The 21,665-nt window shown below is 41.9% G+C and overlaps 1 protein-coding gene across 1 annotated transcript in view; it reads right to left on the bottom strand.

The window, feature by feature from the left end:
- The window catches only part of MFAP3 (microfibril associated protein 3), a 100,605-nt gene that overhangs the window by 60,364 nt on the left and 18,576 nt on the right, over positions 1-21,665 (bottom strand). Inside the window, exon 2 of the mRNA XM_039836669.1 lies at positions 16,830-16,947. The gene's annotated coding sequence lies outside the window, so the exon portion shown is untranslated. The remainder of the gene's footprint in view (positions 1-16,829; positions 16,948-21,665) is intronic.

The raw sequence follows: 21,665 nt of genomic DNA, 5'->3' as shown, positions 1-21,665 counted from the left end.
TTCCGGCCGGGATCCATAGGGCAAAAGTGAGAAAACAGCCTTGACAGAGGAACACACAGACTACTTGGTCCAAACTGGGGTGTGAACCACTTACCAGAATAGCCTGGAGTGGACCTGAACTTGGGGTACATAGAAAGTTAGAGTCCTCCCTACCAGACAAAGGAAACCACAGTCCTGTGGAAAGCTGAATTTGGGAACAGCCCTCTGGTTGGTGAATGGTGAGGGATCTTGATCATAGCTAGCTTGTTTCCAGGCAACCCACATATCCAACTCCAAAGTCACTCTTCTCATAATTCTTTTACTGATTTTCGCTCTTAACCCCCAAGCCCCACAAACCAGCCATCTGTCATTTCTCTGAACTCTTAGATGGAGCTGCCTTGAGAATGTCTTCTTTTTCCTGTTTCTATCTTTACTCATGTTCTTGATTTTAGATGTCCGTAGCCCTGTCTCCTCTACTAAACTGGTATTCTTCAAAGGCATCTCACATATGTCTCTTATCTTCACATTCCTTTCACTAATTGAAAGCTTGGCCAAGATGGGTCCTCCACACAAATATAGGACTGACAAAGGAATGACTAGTTTCAGCTGCAAGATGGAAATCTACTCAGAGATATAGTGTGAGAATGGATCATCCAAAAGTAGCTCCCTAGAAACACAAGGAGGTGGCATGATGACACCAGGAATGGACCAATTGGGAGAAAGCTTGTATGGCATGGGGGTGAGAGGTACAGATGGTATTGTTAAAAACACTGATTCCATCAACAAATATTCTTGAGCATCTACTACACAGCAGGCACTGAGCAAAGCTGTGGAATACACCAGTGAATAAAGCATTTGCAGTTTCCGCCCTCATAAAGGTAACTGGATATTCTTTAACTTCCTCTAAACCCTGGGAGTGAAATTTCTTTGCTAAATCCTCAACACTTAACACTTCAGCTAAAATGGGCCCTTCTCAGATCCAGATTTACTGGTGCATGGCATTGAATCACAGGGAAAATTGGACCAAAAGGTCCCTGTATTTGTTAAGAATTAAAAAAAAAAACAATGACTTCTCTTTCCTTTAATCCCCACACATTCACATGATCGCATGGAAATTGAGTCAGGATGTGCTCTGCTCAGCCTGTTATTAAGACAGAGATGCAGCAGGGTATAGCATTGTTTTGACAGAATTAAAAGGCTTCAAAACCCAAATGGCTTAAATGTAACATGCTGTCTCTGTGAGCTGTCACTCACAAATTGCTCTAACCATTGATCTGGGGAGAGTGAGGACAGATCAATGGTTGGGTGGAGAAAGGTCTTGCTTTCAAGTCCATGCTCCTCTTACTTGCGAGCTCTGGAGAGGGATCGAGGAGAGAAGGCACTGGGTTATTTTGAAAACCTTGGCTTAATCACAAGGAGTAAACCTTAGAGACTACAAAGCATAGGACCCTCAGTATACAGATATTATGAGTGTGGAGCCCTTCCCTGGTTCAGTTACCCACTCACCTCCACCTTAGTCACCTATGGGATTATGGAGCCCTGGAAGAGGGGAAGCTTTTTTCCTACTGGATCACTGACATATGGAGGAAAAAACTGAGGGTTACACATGTGTCAAAAACAACTCAGTTAGTTTAGGAATGCTGGTTCCTATTTGACAAATACCTAAGTCACAGCAATTTAAAGGAAGACTAAGAACTACAGTCGATTAAATGATTAGACTATATAAAAACCTAGACTTATCCCTCAGTCTCAGGTCCAGCATCTGCCCCTCTAGAATAGCCTTCTTTGCCTCACCCAGCCAGAATTTGGCACTTCCTGTATACACCCACCCCATGCACACTTCTGAAAAAGCACTTGTAGTTGTTTGGAAGCACTGTCCATTGCGTGTTAGTCCATGTCCTTGAGAACAAAGAGACTATCTTATTCTTTTCTATACCCTTAGCACCTACTCAGTATTCAGTAAAAGTCTCATGAATGAAGGAACAAACACCCAATTGTTACACACATCCCATATTTATGGCAGTTTTGAGAGAAAGAGATGGAAGAATCAGGGGTGGGGTGGGGGAGTTTTGAAACCCAGAGGGAACAGGATAGAAAAAGGCAAAGAGAAAAAGGCGAGAACAATAGAAAGGGACAGAAGGTAACTCTCCAGGAGTGAGACACACACTAAGCTGCAGGAGCCTAGAGGCTTTGCGTAGGATTCCAGGAAAACATCGATCAGACCCTACGGTTCCCTTGGGCTTATTGCTGAGAGTGGCTTTCTGTTATCACTTCTCTCAGAAGTGTGAATTAGAAGATTAGCCACTGTCCAGAGCTCTTTAGCCACTCTATCTTCCCCAGCTCCACTATAATGGGGACAACTTCAGGGGAGCTAATTTTTCTATATTGCAGCCCGAAAGCTAGAATACTACTACGGGAGCTGGAAGAAACCAGATTTAGATCCATGAGCTGGCTTACAGGGGTCTTTGTCTCTCTGGTTGAAAAGCAAGGTTTCTCCATCTACTCTGATCATTCATAGAACTAGATTTCATTATCTCTACTCAACATGTCTGTCATACACACAAAAAAAAGAGATACACAAACAGAAAATCAGAGGATGAGGGGTCCCTATGTCCTATTTATTAGACTCTTACTGTGTGCCAGGCACTGCCCTCAACAAATCACATGCATCATCTCACTTAATCCTAACCTTTGAGGTAGGCATTTATTTTGTTATTTTTTTTTTATTCCCACTTACGGATAAAGGAACTGAAGTTTAGAGTAAATACCTTGCCCAACGTAAGCTACTTGGTCCCCATTAGAACTCATATTTGAGAGGATGAGCACACACCAGAACCTATGCCCCTTACCCTAAGGGTACTAAACTAGCACCCACCAGAAGGCACAAGATCACTGGTGGGCATGGCATGGTGATGATGGTGGTGCTAATGATGATACATGGTAGCTAAATTGTTATTATTATGATTTGTAGACTAGAAACTTGCGGCCCAAAGAGACTGAGGGACTCATCCCAAGTTGCACAGTGAGTTGTACAGTGGGCAGAGCTCAGAACTGAAACAAAGGATCTGGCTCTGAAGATGATGATGAGCCTGGGAAGGGTTAAATCAGAGGATTTTTTCACTGACTGGAGTTCACTCTGATTCGAAGAAACTTCCTGGAGAAAGAGATCTCCAGAGGTCTTTTGATTCACCCATCTGCCTTTGGGTAAGTAAACCATTATTATCTGCTTTTGATAGTTATGACGGGGTCAGGGAAATAAGAGGCTCATTCACACAGCTCAGATATTCAGAAATGTGTCTGATATCATCTCAAGTTCCCCTGAGATTGTTGGGTGATTATAAGTCGTCTGTTCTATCTCCCCATGCTCTCTTGGCCTTTCTCAGTCCCCGACCTGGTGCCCAATGTCCATTTGATGTTCCTGGGGTCCCGAGCCCCCTAGCACTCCTACCTCTGCTGCCTTTTTAGAATCCTTTTCTCTTACTAGAATTTATTTCTCTGTGTCCCTCCTGACCCTGTCAGGTGGCTAAAGTCAATTTGATCAAGCTCATTTGCACTGAAGCATTAACGGCTTATTATAGCAATCCTTCCAGGTAAGTGCTGCATTTTAAAATACCCCATCTAAATCCTGAACCTACGCTGTACACTGCAGCATAGTGGCAGGCAGCCGCCTTTTGGTGAGGTTTTCTTTCTGGTTAGGCAAATCGCTTGCCCTACACCTGAAGGCAAGTCTCCCCAGCACTTAGGAGACTATCTTTCCTAGCAGGGCTTCAGCTGCCTTAATCTGCAAAATGGGGATGGAGATTTTTGCCTGGAAGGAGGAGGTTGGGTCTGCTGCTCTCTTATAGCACTGAAATTAGTCCAATTCCAGAAATCTAATCTGGGGAGGCAGAGGTTGTCAGGCAGCTAGCAAAATTAATGAGAAAATTGGAGTAAACACAATGCGTGTCTTGTCTACTTGGGTTGGGAATAGGTGACTCAGTGCCAGTCTGCAGAGTCAGGCTCTCTGGGGTGTGTACATGTGGTCTACGTGCCTCTTTGGAGGTGCTGTGTGCTCTGAGCTAATGAATTCAAAGGCACGGATGAGGGCTTAGAAAAGAATGCCTGTACCTGGATAGCTTCTGGAGAACCTTTCATTTACTTGAATCACATCTTAGATCTGCCCTCTGTGATCAGATTAATGAGGAGTAGCACACACACAAAGCCCCTCGGTGTGGGATAAAAAAGACATCATGCTCAATAGGAATGGCAAGAGGGAAAAATCAATAAATGATTGAAGAGCTTCTGATTCACTGCCTGGGCATACGCTTCACAAAGTGGGGCTTCTTCTTTTCTCTGCACTGCGAGATGCGAATATCAGGAATGAGAGAAGGTTGCCATTTGATGGAGTCCCTAGTAATAGGAAGATTCTTTTATCAAGGATGTACACAGGAGGAGCTGCCATTTCCTGACAACCTATTTGCTTTAATCAACCAAATATTTTTATTCCTAGCGCATTCGTTTGAGGAGAAATTTGCTTGGCAGAAAATAGGTACAGGATGGGTGACAGGGACCTAGTTCAGGGGTCGGTGCTCAGAGAGTGGGAGCAGAGAGTCAGGCACAGGTATAAGTTAGGGTAAGAATGGGACAGACTGGATGGCTAAAAAAAAAAAAAGCGCATTGTATTGACCACATAGGAATTTTTGACACATAATGAGGAATGAAAAATGACAATGTTGTTGAGTTGGGTTGGTGCCCTTATGAAGATGTGATAGGAAGAGGAAATTTCCCTTGCCTTCTTTCACTATCTAGCTTGCCTGTTCTCTCTCTCCCCCTCTCCCTTTCTCCTGCTAAGTGCTGCTAGAAGGTATTAAGGGAAAGTTTTCACTAGGTCTGCATGAGAGGAAGCACAGGGATAAGACTTGGAGAGAGGCAGACCTGGGTTCAAATCCTGACTCTGTCACTTACTAGCTGAGTAAATTAACCTCCCTGAATCTCAAGTTTCCTACATATAAAATAGGGAATGATAACACCTGCACCTATTAGGATTGTATTGAAATTAGAGGGAACTGCAACCTTTGTGAGTCTGAATTTTCTTCATCTGTAAAATAAAGTTTAATGAAATTAATGATAAATGATGATGATGTTGATGATGATAACTCTCCTAGGATAGATAAGGGGTTTAAGAACTAAATATCACAGTATGCTATAAATAGGTTATCCCGGCCTATCCTGGCCATCCCTCCATCCCTCAAGTCCTCTTAAAGATAAGAAGAATGGGTCTTTCCGCTCTTGCCACTACTTGTCATATAGGCTTGGAACCCCATTTAAGTGCTTCATTTTGTGCTTTCTAATAAGAATACTTCTCTTTTCCTTCCATGAGCTTGATTATAGTTGTCTCTGGGTGGATAGACACAGCCCTCCAAAGAGAGAGAAACCCATCAGGCCAGGCCTGCTGGGCCCAGGGGAAGTAAGTATGAATGAGGAAATGTCAAGGACTTTCCCTCTCCTGACAAATGCCTTGGGCCGACCTGGACTTGTTTAATTTCTAGGCCAGAAGCATAAATTGAATCCTGTACCATATGCATTTGTCTCCTCACCTTTTTCCTGCAGTAATCTCCATGGGGATTAATAGGCTCACTCTAAAATGGAGAGACACGGGGTGCCAAGTCCTTTGTGTTTATAGGATTTGAAAAGATGGATCTCTAACAAGTCTAATTTAATCTTGGCTCAAGTTAAAGCACGGTGAATTCCAGGCCAGGAAGAAAAACCGGGATGCCGTAGAATGTTAGAGGTAATTTAATTCAACTCTCTCGCTTATTAGATAAGGTGCCTGAGGTTCAGCGGGGGCCTGATGTGTCCATATCCATGGACCAAACTGAGACTAGGGCTAGGATGACTGTGTCCTGGGCCAGTGCTCTGGGCTGTCATTCATTTCTGTGCCATTGTCATGATTTTTCTCATATTTACACTCCATCTGTACCTTTATTAGCATGGTTTCTTTAATACTTGAATTGACTGTTTTATGTTCCTAAATAAATTTATTTTGAAAGGAAACTCCTATAAAGAGAAAGCAAGGACCGTTTGCCACAAACAGAAGGCAACTATAAAAATAAATGCTATGAAACAAAGCAATATAGTTAAATTTTAGCAAGGTACTGCTCTATGTGAAGAGATCACTCTCTCTGTTAAAAGGGAGATTCATAATGTTAAAGAACTTAAAAGGGAACAGCTTCATTATCATAGGAGAGGATGTTTTTTAATGTTTGTGAACCACCTAAAATTGTCTCTCATATCATGAGTGGCTAAGTTGGTCAGGAAAGGAAAATGGGCATGAAAATTTCTAAGGAAGTCTAATACTTACACTACCTGGGTTAGAATCCTATTGTGCCACTTAACAGCTATAAGACTTTGAGCAAATGACTTAACCTCTTTCTGCCTCAGTTTCCTCACTTGTAAAATGGGAATAACAGTGTGTGTACCATTGGACTGTTGCACATATTAAATCAGATAGTATATATAAGGTCCCTAGAACAGTACTTGGTGTGGAGCAAGCACATAATAACATCAGGTATTACTGTAATTATCATATTAATACTTAAATGACCTTATGTTCTATAGCAGGATCGCAAACTTTATTTGTAAAGGAGCAGATAGCAAATATTTTAACCTTTGTTGACTATATGATCTCTGTTGCAATTCAACTCTGCAATAGTAGTGAGAAAGAGGCCATGGGCAGTACATAAACAAATGGGCATGCTCCAATAAAACTATTTACAAAAATAGGTGGCAGGCTGAATTTGGCCTGCAGGCTGCAGTCTGTGCTAGAAGCTTATAGGTATAGAAAACAAAAAACAGGCCAAATGCCTTGTAGACTATTTTGAATAAAATATCTACCCATGAGAGAAAGCATCACATCTCATATGTTAGTGCAAATCCTAAACTTTTGAAGTCAGTCTCATACACCTGAAATGTAGATTCTATTCATACCGCTTGCCATCGTCTTAACTATCCCACAAATGGCCAGGGGACTGAACAGGTCCTGAACTTGAGGAAGAATCAAGGTTAAAAAGCATGGGCTAGGGAGTCAAAATGACTTGGGTTTGCCATTCATTCCGCAAGGGGTATCATTTTCTTTTTACACATGAGAAAACTGTAGCTCAGCAGGGTGGAGTCACACAGCCAGCAAATTGACATCAATTCCACAAATATGAAATTTGGTTCCAATCCAGAAACCCCAGGGCCAGCTGCATGTCATCGTGATGCTTCCTTTTCCTGTTTCTAATCTTCATAATAAAGAAAGGGAGAGTTTGAGAGGGAGTAATTTAAAGTTCAAATGATGCTGATGGCTTAGGGCATAATCGTGACCTAAGGCAGAGGGATAATATAGTCCTCAGAGATCGTAAGATAGAGCGGAAAGTGCACGGGGTCAGACCCGCTCTGTGTTTCACTGGTGAACCCTAATTGTGTACCTGGGTAGATCTTCTCACCTCCCTGCACCTAACTTTCCCCACAAATACTAAGAGCAGCATTTATTGATTTCATACAGAAGGCCCAGTGCTTTCCAGTACCTTTATCTCATTTTCTCTTCACAACAACCCTGAGATTGCACAGAAGAGCAAGGTGAGGCTCAGAAAAGATATTTAAATTGCCCAGGGTCACAGGGCTAGCAAGTAGGAAATCTGGAACTTGAGTGCTAGTCTGTCTGGTTACAAGTCCAGGTTTTTCCAGTGCAAAATATTCCTCAAGGACTCTACGTCCCCTCCAAGGCGAGTAACCAATGAGGACGATGTACACGGACGTTCTGTAATTCTGGAATCAGAGCTAACTCATCTTGCATTCTTACCATACCATGTGCTTGGCATTGTGTGAGGCCAGTCCTTCCAAATGACCCTATCAGATGGGGGTTAATGGTACCCTCTTTCTGCAGATTTGGAAACTGAGGCTTACAGACCTTAAGTAACTTGTCCAAGGTTGCTCAGCTATCAGGAAGCAAGGCTGAGGTTTGAATCCAGGTTAAATTCACTCCAAAGCTCAGGCTCGTAATAAGATGACTATAGAGTTTATTGTCCAACTCAGGACACTTTGGAGAGTGAGAGGCATTGCTAATAATTATGCCAGGATAGCAGGCAGAAACAGAGACATATGGTTGTCTCAGCTCTTGACCACTGGGTTCTCCCCAGTCCTCAAGACCACTGCGAATCATGATGACATGGAAGAGAAATCTACTACAGCTGGCAGCAACACCGTTTTTATTATTACAATTAACACTCATACCGATTTTAGGAAGCATCTTAGGAAAGAGATAAAGTGCCGTAGAAATGAAGCATTTAGGATTTGGTGCTTGTGATTTTTAGGAAGGGGTAAATTTAATTGCCTCTGGACTTGCTACAAGAAGTAGTCAAAGAGCAGCCGGCACCCTTCCTCATCAACCCCCTCCCCCACTTTTCTTTGCCCTCTGACTACAGGCGCTGGGTGAAAGGGGAGATGGATTAAAAGAGTGCTGCCCCAAGGAAAGAAAGACAAATGAATGTAGATTTGGTATGATAAGGAATATCCTAGATCCTGAAAAGACACCAGGCCATTATCACGTTCTTGCTTAAAACCACACGTACCTCTAACTCAAGGGTAATATCACCTGGGGGCAATACGGGTAGCTGTCCACACTGGACAGTTGGAGGTACGCTCAGGAGAGAATATTCTGCACCAGAATTCCTGGAATTCTATCATAAGGACCTTATCCCTCTGGGTAAAGATTTCATTCCTCTAGGAGACCAGGGACAGGATGTTGTTTTAATGAACAACCATATAGAACCATTTGAGTTCATTATCAGTCATAAACTTGAAGTCTGTTACATCTCAGATTTACTTTTGAATTTCGCAGTTTGCTGAGATGCAAGAAAGATTGTGATAGAGAAATGGGCAAAGGGGAAGCTTCAGGACATTGGATTTTGCCCATGGAGGCTCCCTTAGTGTGCGGTCCTGGGCAGTCAGGAAGCAGAAAAAAAAAGGTTTTGGGGCCTAAGTGGAACCTAGCAGAGCAAGAGTGGAGGGAAGAAGATGGCGCCAGGAGAGTGAAGTCCACCACTGCAGCCGTGACCATGCCAAACTCTTGCCAAACTCTAAGGCAATGACCCAACAGAGACTGGGGAGGTCACGGGAGTCAAAGTAGCACAAGGCAAAGAGGCTGGGGAGCCAGGACCCTGGGGTGCTGGGGCAGCTCTGCTAATGTATGACTCTAATCACTGTGATACCTCATCTACCAAGCATGGAGCCTGGATGAAAATGAAATAATCTTTAAGGTCTTTTTCAGCTCTAATACCAAAGGTGATTCTAGACTGTGTTGCTAAGTGAATCGTGCTGTGCCTAAGTGGGTGGCTTAGAGCTGAGAAGCTCTTGACTGGAGGGCAGGCGTGACCTGAGCCACCAATCTCTCCGTTCCACATCATCCCTTCTCTTCGCCTTAATTCTCTTGATGACCAAGGGAACTTTTAACCTCTCCTTGTCCCATTTCTTCTTTTTGACCTATAGAGAAGGGGTAGGAAAGAAGGACCCGCAAAAGGAAAAGGTGGCGGGGCAAAGGCTTCTGGTAAGCCCTATCTCCAGGGGTCCCACCTTGGGGGTATCAGGAATTGGCTAAGGGAGAACAGAGAAAAGTCAAGATCCTTGGCTGCCAACTGCAGCAAAGATAACATCTTATCTGGAGAAGACCTGAGGACCGGCCACAAAGTCTAAAGGAACATGCTGGGTAAAGTCAGCTAAGACATTTAACTTCTCAGTGCTTTGTTTTTTTTTTTTCATCTTTAATGAGAAGTCAGGGGTAGACTGATATTCAATGGACATCTACTCTGGCAAGAACTGGCTGAGTGCTTTATGTGTTATCTCATTTAATGCTTAGAATAACTTTCAAGGAAAATATTATCTTCAGTTTACAGAGGTGAAACAGCTTAGAGAAGATAAACCACTTGCACAAGTTTATATAGGTCAGAAGTAGCAAATCTAGGATGCACACCACGTCTGTCTGACCCTAAGGCCTAAGGCTGGCCCACCACATCCTGCTACCATTTTACAAAGGAGCCAGATTTCACTGTCCCTCTAGCTCACTCAACAGGCTCTGGTGGGAAAAGACTGATTGAGTCCAAATTTAATTTATTAGCCCATCACTTGAGTAAATTACTTAATCTCTCTGAGCTTTAGTTTCCTCATCTGTATAATAAAGGATTAGAATAGCCCTTATCTTATAGATTTGTTGTGAAGATTAAATGAAATTAAGTATGTTATGGGTTTATGAGCCCATAGCAAGGGCTCTATGCTTTTACCCATTATTATTAGTATTATTCTTAAATTACATGCAAAGCACATGCAAATAAACCTGTGGCTCCCCTGAATTCCTTAGCTGTGTGGGGTCTTTTGATAAATCCCTGCTGTTTTCAAGTATCATTTGTGAAAGCTAAGTAGCATTCCCACCATCATCAGGAAAACCAATATGACATTTGGATAGTTCACAAGGAGCTTTCACAGTATTTCATCTTTTGATCAGCACAACTAATCCATGAGGTAGGGAGCACAGATGTGCTGACCACTTCCTTCAGGTAAGATGAGTCAACACAGCTGGAGATGAGATAAAAGCCTTTTGTTTTGTTTAATTCTTAAGTCCAGAGTTTTTATCTACTGTGTCATAAAGAATAAAAATGAGTTCTATTGGAGCCTTTAGGTACATGTATGTATGTATGTAATGTATGTATGTATGTATGTATGTATGCATGTATGTATGTATGTACATGTGGATCAACAGATGGCTATATTAATGAGAAAAAAGTAAAGCATGGGCCCTGGGATATCCCAGTTGCAGGAAGAGATGAATTCAAGCTAGGCTTCTAATCCATCCTCTCTGGAATTCTTGGAAATTTGGCTTCTGGACCTAAACTTGGAGTGACTACTCCACTCAATATAATTCTGACCCTGGGCTATGTCTACCTGGGCCAAGCCAGGTTCGTTCCTTCCCCTCAACCTTTCCCCAGGATTTGGTATTCACCAAAACCTGCTGGAGACTTGCTGAAATGCTTTTACCCTGATGTGTTCTTTGACAGTTTTACTGGATATGGGCTGCAGCTATCTCCAAGAGCAGCTCCAGGAGCAGTTTGGCTTGGTTTTGGATGGGATAATAACTTTTCCATGTCCCAGCTGGGCCTCTTTGGCCATCCAGGTGCCCAGCAGTTGAGCCCCACCCAGGACTCTATATTAAAAGTGTTGGCTATGACAGGAAGAGCAATTTCAATCCATCCTGTCCATTCTGTGACACAACAGTGGCCTCTTGTGGCCATCAATAGAGCTACAGGCACTCTTGTCGGGTTTTCTTCATTCTTTCCCTTTATACTTATTGAGACTTGCAGTGTGCCAGCCATGGGTTTCAACACTGTGGACATATCTGTGAAAACACAAGGTCCTTTCATGCTTAAGGTTAACACTTTAGCACGTGTGAGGGGAGAGAGAATATACATACATATGTGTGTACATATATGTCCATGTTCAGAAGAACTATGGAAAAATAAAGCAGGAAAGAGGGATAGGGATGAGAAGAGGGTAACACTTTTCAAAAAGCCTCACTGATAAGGTGACATCTGAGAGGGACTTGAGAGAAATGGTGAGGGATATACAGGTGGATGAAACAGCAAGGATTAAAGGCCGTGAAGTGAGAGGGCACCTGGCCTATTTTAGGAACAACAAGGAGGCCAGTATGGCTGGGACAGAATGAGTGAGGGAAGAGCAACAGGACACGCTATCTGAGAGGCTGTGCGGCCAGGTCATGTAAGGCATGGGCCTCGACGGCAGCATTGTCATCTGGGAACTTGTTAGAAATGCAGATTATCGCGCCCATCCCCAGACCTACTGCGTCAGAAACTCTGGGGATGGGTTCCAGCAGTCCGTGTTTTAACAAGCCCTCTCGGTGAGTCTGATGCTGCTGCATTCTGAGAACCACTGTTGCGTGACCGCATGGGCCACTGTAGGGACTCTGACTTTTATTATGAGATGAGAAGCCATTGGAAGCTTTGGGGCAGAACAGTGAAATGATCTGAGTTTTAAAAAAACACACTTGTGCCCTGGCCCTACCCCCCAGAAATTCCCATTTAATTTGTCTGAGATATGGGTTGGGCATTGGAATTTTTGAAACTCTTCAGGAGCACAGTTGGGAAGGTACTGCTGTACATCAAGGAATAAATGGTAGTTCAGACCGGAGTGGCAGTGGAGTTGGTGAGAAGGGTCAGATTCTGGATAGATAAATCTTCAAGGTAGAACCAAGAAGATTTTCTCATGGATGCAATGCAGGGTGTAAGAGAAAGTGAAAACTCAGGATGACTCCCTGGTTTTTACCTGAGCAGATGGAAGGATGCAGATTCCATTCGCTATTATGGGGAAGACGGTGAGAGGAACAGGTCCCCCATGGTGTAAGTTTGATGTCTATTTGAGATCCAAATGGAGATGCTGACTAGGTTCAGGGGAGATGCCTAGGGTGGACATCTAAGTCTGTGAGCCGTGACAGATGGTGTTTAAAGCAATAAGGCTAAATGAGATCACTTAGGGAATACAGATTAAAAAAAAAAAAAAAAGAAGTCGGAGGTAGCCCTAGGAGCACACTGATGCAGGAAGAAAGTAGGAAGCGAACCAAGTGCCAGTGATGTCCCAGAAACCCAAGTGAACAAGTATTTTAAGAAGGAGGAAATGGTCAACTGTGAGAAGCTGCTGACAGGCCAAGTAAGATGAGAACTGAGAATTGACCGCTAGATTTAGCAGCTTCCAGGTCGCAGAAGGCCACAATGATTGAGACCAATGTTAGTGGAGGGACTGGGAGCGGGGCAAAGCCCTGTTTGTAAAATCGGAGAGAAACTGGAGACGCAGAGGACAAACAATTCTTTTGCAAAATTTTGCTATAAAGGGAGGATGATGGAGTAAATAGGGTCACCAAGGTTTTTTTATTTTTTTAATATGAGAGAAATAACATTTCTCTTTGTTGAGGAAATCTTCCAGCACAGGAAAAAATGACTTGTTATTTTAATAACAACATTCATTAAGCACATTTTTTACGCTCCTGGCACTGTGCTTTATGTCGCACAAGAATTATTTTTCTCAAATATTTCCTCCTTGCTACAATTCTATGATGAGGTTCTATTATTATTCCCAATTTATAGACAGAGGAGCCTGAACTCTGAGAAATGAACTAATGTTCTCAAAGACACACAGCCAATAATAGGAGAGCAGGTTTCACCCTGGAATCGCCTCCAGAGCTAGAGCCTTTGACCCCCGCTCTGCAAAGCCTAGCCATAGGGCTTCCTGCGTGTGGGATACCCTTTTAAATTCTTGTATTTTTGGTGCTCAGCTAGAAAGGATGAAATGACTCCCTACTTCCTTACAGAGCTCCTTTCTCTGTCCCAGGATGCATGATCTCTCCAGCTTAGTGTAGTCACTGCTGTAACAGTCCATATTCTTGGTAGAAGCAAAAGGAAATAATATCTGTTGGATGGTGTCCCCCCAAACTTCATGTACACCCAGAACCTCAAAATGTGACCTTATTTGGAAAAGGGTCTTTGCAGGTATAACAGCAAATTTATAGATGAAGCACACTGGATTAAGGTGGGCCCTACTCCAATGACAACTGTCCTTACAAGAAGAGAAAAGGGAGACCGTCAGGGAGAAGGCCATATGACCAGGAAGTCAGAGTTTGGAGTGATACAGCTACAAGACCGGGAATGCCAAGGCTTGCTGGCAACACCAGAAGCCTGGAAGAAGTAAAGAAGGCTCCTTCTGTAGAGTCTTCAGAGATAGAGAGAGAGCATGGCCCTGACAACACCTTGATTTCAGATGTATAGCTTCTAGAACTGTGAGAGAATAAATTTCTGTTGTCTTAAAACACCACATTTGTGGTAATTTGTTATGGCAGCTCGAGGAAACTAATACAGTACCCACTGGTCAGAACTTGGCAGTACACCTGTGAAGGGTTTTGTGGTATCCCCATGTGCCACACACATCAATTAGTGCTGCACTGCACTGAGATCACCATTAAGAATGCATTAATGAGAGGCACAGAATGATACATCTGGGAGGACCCTCAGAGATAATGTAGTTTGGCCAGGTAAAGACATGGAAGGTCAAGTTCAAGAAGGGCAAGGGGCTTGTTCAAGGTCACATGGCTTTTTAATAGCAGGTGCCATATCTGTTTGGCTCACATAACCTGGAACCCTGCCTGGTACCTAGCGGGTGTTAAATAAACATTTGTTAAATAAATGAGTGGAACCCAAATGCCCGATTTCCATCTCAGAGTTTTTTTCAAATTATGTTCTCATGGCTAGTTAAGATTAAAACCAACACTATGTTGTTTAAATTGGCAATTATTTTTCTCCAAATGCTCAGACAAAAACCTATCAGCTATGGATTGATTTTTGTTGCTGAAAATGTCAAGGCTTCTTGGAGACCTAGGCAGAGAAATTTCTGATATCGAAGCACAATGCTTTGTAGGTTTCATTGGACATTCCTCTTAAATAAATGGCTGAATATCCTAAAAATAGTGCTACCTAAAATTTACTAATATTATACCAATCCATTCACTCAGGTCATATTTAGCCTCAGGCCTTGGAGATAAATTCTTGACTATTATTCACAAGGATAAAAGCAATATGACTAACAGCCACCATTCATTGGGTAACTATGGTGTATCAGATATTTGTTAAGCATTTTGCTATGTTATCACCTATCTGCACAATAAAGATTAATGATAACTTTCAAGGTATTGATTGTACCTATGATGTCCAATAAGGCAGCCACTTGCCTTGGAAGGAGCTCTTTTTGGAGGTCTGACATTAGTAGTAACAGGCTTAGTGAACATATAGGAGGATGCTATTCTCGGTTTCAAAACTTCTAGGAACTTATCTTATAGATAAAGTCCCTTGAGTGTGCAAAGGCATATGTCCAGAGATATTTGTTACAGAAATGTATGTAAGAACAAAAGATTGGAAACATCTAAAATGCCTGCCAACATGGGTGGTTAAAGGGTACGTCCCATATATAGAATTCCAGAAAGCCACTGAAAAGAATAAGGCAGATCTATAGGTATTACTATGGAAAAATGTCCAAGATACAGAATCTGAACAATACAGTCCCATTTGTGTAAAATAAATATGATATAAAATACATATAGAAAGGAAGGTGGGAAAGGATGTTATAACCTTACTTGTGTAAAATAAAGACAATTATGTAGACTATATATAGAAAGGAAGGGAGGGAGGAAAAACATTTCTGGAAGAATGTATAAAATACTGCTAATACATAGGAAGTATAACTAGGGAGCAAGGAGTGGGAAGCAAAGAAAAGATTTTTTTAACCTAAAAACCTTCTATACTGTTCATTTTTTAAACAGTGTACATGTATTAAGCTTATCATCTAGAACCCAGTTATTTAAAAATAAGAAAAGTAGAGGGTATATGACTTGTTATTAATACCCTTGGGATCTGCAAAGAGACCACAAAGAAACCACGCAAGCTTATTTCTGCACTGATGCTCAGAAATTAAGAAAACCTTAGCTCTTAGCGGAATTTAAACTGATCTGTGCAAAGTCAGGTTAATAACACGCTAAGAATAGATAGACCAGGGATAGCAGCACTGAACACATTTAAAACAGAGTTTGGCCAAGCTGTTAGAGGGAAGATATTCTAAAGCACAAATGTTGGACAGATGGATGGTGCAAGATGTTACTAAGTCTCAGAAGGATACAGAAAAGTATAATATGTGGCATGAGTTCTTAATTAATAAGGGACCTCTTTTTTCCTGAAGGAAACATTCTTTTCCAAATTCTTGCTCCTGCTTTAATGGGCTAATATGTGATCCATAGGTATTAAGATATAAAATTACAGAATGATCTTAACATTTACTGACTGCTTCCTCTGTGACAGGCAATTTAGTCTTCACAACTACCTTGTGAGTACTGTTTTCACAAAAAAGGTTAACTGGTGTTCAAAGTAGTTAAGAAATCTGTCCAAGCCCCCCACACCCTGAGCCTCTTGCCTGCTAAGCTATGTGCATCTCAGCATTCCAGAGAGGGGAAGGCTCTCAGCCATCATCTTACTCTGGAGGAGAAGAAACTGAGGTCCATGGGGGAAGAGGCTTGCCCAAGGCCAGGGTACAGGTAGTGGCCAAGGTGCGCCTGGAACTCAGACATCTACTCCCAGTGCATGTTCATCTATCCTAATACACTTCTTAGGCTTTGGGTATAGAGCAGGTGTTTCAGACAATATTGAATTGAATTAAAATGGGCTTTTATGTGAACAATTTTGTAACAGACTTCCAATAATTAGGTTTCTTTCTGAAATCCATACCTCCCAAACCTGAATATTCACTTCTCAGTTTTTGAACTATCCTCATGCCTGAGCACTACCTGCCAATTCCATAATTTGTGGAAGATGGATTACTATGATATCACTTATTTTAACTTCTTCTAAAGAAAAAAATGTGTGAAAGCACAGGTTTAGTGGTTTTCTTCTAACACATATTTTGACATGTAATGCTAATCACGTTACTCCTCTCATTAAAAGCATTTAATTTGTTTTTAGAATGAAGGCTCAAGTTCCTAACCTGGGCATATGGGAGGAGGGGTCTGCAATCTGGCCCCAGGGACCGTGAAGCATCATCAGGAGTCATGCTGGTTTTCTGCTGTCTACTCTAATGAACCCTGGCTCTCACAGCCTCTGCACATGCTTTTCCCTCTGCCTGGACATTTTCCCCTGAGCAACTCCTTTGTAGAAATCGGCTTAAAGGCCACTTCTTTGGGGGAGGCCTCCCCCAGCCCCAAGATAGGCCTTCGAGATTCTTGTCATGCTTGTACTTACTTGAGCACTGTAATCTTGCCCCACACATCGTGGGCTCCAAGAGGGCAGGGACAGCATTGTTTGTTTATCAGTCTGGGTGTAGTCCTCAGTAGCCAGCCTGCAGGTGCCAGGTGTCCTACTTGTTCATTAAATAAATGAGAGAAGAGAGAAAAACCTATGCAATACCCATAAGAGATATCAGAAAGCACAACTGTTCTACACATCTGTGATTTCAAAGTTTATTACTGTTTTATATCCAAATATAGTAACGGAAGCCTGTAATGATGTCCCCAAGTTATTGACAAAAGGCTCGTGCTGCCAGAGAAAGTGGCACTGAAATTCATTTGAAAACTAAAAATGGTCACACTGAAAAAAATCTTACAATGGGAACAGTAACTGTGAAAAAACAAAACACTTCACAAAATACCTATTGGTGTCAGATAGTGTTACTCTACTTTGAATTAATGTAAGCTGTATTTATGAATTTTTATATTACAAATGGGTACATTTTATTTTTCCCTATCTTAGTCCCCAGGAGGTTCACGGGTAATAAAACAAATGAATTTCTTTCTCCATTAGCCTGTCATTGCCACTTTCAAATGGCTCCTTGCCCATACACTCCAATATTTTTCTTATAATAAGTGATAAGGCCTTCCTTCAGCCTTCTCATTTAACTGCCTCCTTGTGTTCCAAGAGACAAGTAGTGTATTATATCAGGGAAGGAGGTAAATTGAGGCAAAGATATTAAATGATTTCTTTAAGTTCATACAATTAATCAGTATTCACCCATCCATCTATATCAATGATGCAACAAATATTTAATGATTGCCAACTTGGTGCCAAGCTCTGTTTTTGTTGCTGGGAGTACAATAGGAAATAAGACAGATAAGGTCCCTGTTCTCATGTAGCTGATGTTCTACATGGGGGATATAGATAATAAACAAATAAACAAATAAATTAATCTCAAATAGTGCTATAGACTGAATGTTTTTGTCCCCAAAATTCACATGTTGAAACCTAATCCCCAACATGATGGTATCAAGAGTGGGCCTTTGGGAGGTAATTAGGTCATAAGGGCGGAACCCTCACAAATGGGATTCATGCTCCTATAAGAGAGAGAGGTCTCTCAGTCCTTTCTACCATGTGAAGACACAGTGAGAAAATAGCCATTTGTGAAGGAGAAAGCAAGTTCTCACCAGACATCAAATCTGTTGGCACCTTGCTCTTGGACTTCCCAGCCTCCAGAACTGTGAGAAATAAATTTCTACTGTTTAATCTACCCAGTTTACAGTATTCTAACAGCCCAAATGGACTAAGACAAATAGTGACAAACATTATGATAAAAATAAAAGTTATTATTAGAGAGTTATTTAACCCTGACTCTAACCTCAATGTTGGAAGCACCTAATATTGTATAGTTAGGGAAGCCTCTGAAATGTTGACAAATAAACTGAGATCTGGATGCCAAGAATCCAATATAGGGAACTTTGGGGGGAAATCCTTCTAGGCAAGGGGAACAACAAAACGAAAGGTTTTGAGGTGGGAACAAGCTTGGTGTGTTCGAGGAACAGTTATGTCAGGGTGGCTAGACATCATGAGTGAGGTGGAGAGAGCTGGGTGATGAGATCCAACACACAGAAAGGAGCCAGCTCATACCAGGTCTTGTAGGCCATTGTAAGGAGTATGGATTTTCGTTTAGAATTTTCTTGTAGTGATGGGAAGCACTGGAGAATATAAGCAGAGATGACATAATGTAATTTATGCTTTTGAAAGTTCATTCTGGTTGCAGTGTGGACAAGAGTGAAAGCAAGGTCAGGGGAGCCATCAAATAGTGTAGGCAAGAGATGATGTTGTCTTGGACTAGGATGGTGTCATTGGAAGTAGAGAGCAGTGGATGGATTAGATATGTTTCCTGAAACGAGACACCAGGACTTGCTGACCTTTTGAACATGTAGAGTGAGGCAAATTAATCAAGGATGGCAAGTTTTTGGCTTGAGCAAATGAGTAGATGGTATTGTCATTTACTGAGTAAAGGTGATGGGGGGTAGACACTGATGTATCTTTTTGTTATCAGAGCAGGGAATCGAAACTTCTGTTTTGGACATATTAATTTTGAGATGCCTTTTAGAGATGCCTGGCCAAACAGAGATGCTAAGCAGAGAGGCGTTGGATCCACAAGTCTGAAAGAGAGCATTTAGAGTTGGAAATATCCATTTGGGAGTCTCCAATTAAAGATTGTATTTACAACTTTGAAAGTGGGTGATGTCACCAAGGAAAAGAGTGCTGGTGGAGAGGGGGCAGCCAATGCCTCATCTCTAAGTCCCACACTTACCTATGGTCATGGTCATACATTATAGCATGACAATTTCATCCCTCTTATTCCATTAAACATTTGCTGTCTCTTCTATATGAAAGGTGTTACCCTAAAAAATAAGAGGCTATAAAGATGGGCAACTCTCAAGTTGCTCACAAACAGGTAAGAAAAGAGTAACAGTATAAAAAGTAGACTATGTGACTCCACTTCCAAGAATGTGGAGGGGATTCTCAAAAGATAAACTTGGGAAGACAGGTTGAGAGCTGATCATGGAGGGTCAAGAAATTGGATTTTTTTTTTTTTTCCGCTTAGATGATAGGACACTATTGAAGATTTCTGAGTTCCATAATCATATTAGCACTTTTCCTTCTCCATCCATGGTTTATTCTTTTGCATCTAGTTGAAATCTCAGCCCATCTACAAAGCATCACACACTTTCTGCTACCACTCCTTTTTAACCTTTAAGTCCTCCTGTTTATAATGCTCATCCATTTTAGCAATTGAGGACACACTGTTTCTTTCAGACGGTTTAGGAACATCTTTTTAATTGGTCTATGACTTAACTCCACAGTTTGGGCTCAGGGAGAGGAACATAAGCTCTCAAGCAATGCCTGTTGCTTCAAGAGTCATCTCTTCAGGAAATTCTTCTCTGACCTCTAATTAGATCAGGTTCCATTGTTCTAGACTCTCATAAAATTATTTTCCAGCACACTTCTCCATTTTCAATTAAACATGTCCGACTATTTGAATAGGATATGTATTCCCAGAGGCTGAAATGCCCATAGAACAGAGGCTACCTCTGATTTTGTTCATGGTAGTATCCCTAGTTGGTGTGCAACAAACATTTGTTGAGAAATTGAACGAATAGGGGTGGCCTTAGGTATTCAAGGAGGCCAAAGGGCTTAAGTGGAATAGCCTCCAACAAGGTCCAACTGTTTGCCAAACATTTCTGAAAGAGCAAAGAAATTCACATAGCAAAGCTATCTCCCAAAGGGAGTTACTCCTGATAAACTCCTCCTCTGCTTAGGAAAAATTTCCCAGAGGGTGGCTCTTCTATGGGAAAGAGGTCCCTTGAAGGCTAATTTATCATCACTTAGGACACTTGAGTCCTCCCTTTTGCACAGCTGAGCAGGAGGCAAAGCAGAGTGTTCCCAACTGTCAAAAAGTATGAATAAGCACTCTGCCAGCAGCCACGGATCTTCTAGGCAGATGGAGCGACATATGTATATTTACATATATATTTCCTAATCAATAGGTTCCAGCAAAAACATAAAAACTCAAGAACATAATTGGAATTTAAGGGGCTCTGAAGGAGTTTAATTCCTTAAAGAAACTTAGCACAATTGTGTGTGTTTTTTTTTTTTTTTTTTTTTTGCTGCAGGCACTGCAGGAGAAAACAAATAGCATTATCTGAATGATCAAACTTTCTTCCCTTAATATGTAAATCTCTTCTTCCAGATTAGGCACTCCTAGTATTTCTTCTAAGAAATGAATTTCTGGGGCCAGCCAAAAAGAGCTTTGAAATCTTTTAACTGCACTTCTGGCCCCGGCCTGCTTCTGACTATCTTCCTTCACCAGCCACAGGCTTGTTTCTTCTATTTCTCCAATAGGCCAGCCTTGCTCTCCTCTAGGAACTCTGTCATTGCTTGTTCTTAGCAAGAGGTCAGTAAACAGGTTAATGAATAAATAGGCTACAATAAGCCAATTATGCCCCAGGAGACTCTCATAACTTGTCTGATGTTTGAAACACATGTATTGGAAACAGTTAAGTGACGACTTGAAGATTTAGCCTAAGATTTATCTATTCAGATTCTTCCTTTGAGGAAAATGGTTTGCAATTTTCTCTACTACGGAAGCACATTTTGCTCCTGTAATTTATGCGAAGACGACCTTGTCACATATTACTAGTTGTTTACAATTTCTATTCTTCCCTCCTTACTTAATAGAACCCTTTAAGGCAATGTGCCCAGTTAAAAATACACATACTCATCTCCCCAGGCTTTCTTACAGCTACAGCAGGTAGCCATGTAACTCAGTTCTAGCAGCTGAGCAGCAGTAGCTGGGTGAGGCTTTGGGAAAGCTATGGCCTTCTTGATAAAAAGGTATAGACTCAGCTGCTAAGTGTCTTTTGTCCTTTGACCTTCTACCCTTCTTGCCTGGAATACAGACAAGATGCTGGAGGTGAAGTTGTTGTCTTGTGTAGCAGGTGCTATCAATGCTCTGCCCATAACCCTGTCACACTCACCATTCCTATATTCACCACAGGCTTCCCACAAAAGCTCCTGTGATTCTGTACCTGAAGGTTTTTGCTGGCTACAGGATCATGTTTAGCCCATGTATGGCAGGTTTGAAGTGCCAGAGTTAGTGATCTTGGGAGTGGCCCTCAATGACAAATGGGAATTGGTATGTGAATAACCCAGCTCCTTGGCCTTCAGGCGGAACAACTTTGAGGAATGAACTACATACACTGGGGCAGGCAGAGATCCCTGAGGTTCCCAGTAGGAATGAACACCAGTTGCCCAAAGCAGTGACCCACTCACTGG

Source organism: Pteropus medius, unplaced genomic scaffold (genome assembly GCF_902729225.1).
Source record: "Pteropus medius unplaced genomic scaffold, Ma_sr-lr_union100, whole genome shotgun sequence".
Lineage (NCBI taxonomy): Eukaryota > Metazoa > Chordata > Mammalia > Chiroptera > Pteropodidae > Pteropus > Pteropus medius.
Note: the sequence above shows the minus strand (reverse complement) of the source record. Positions and strands in the feature narration are given on the sequence as shown.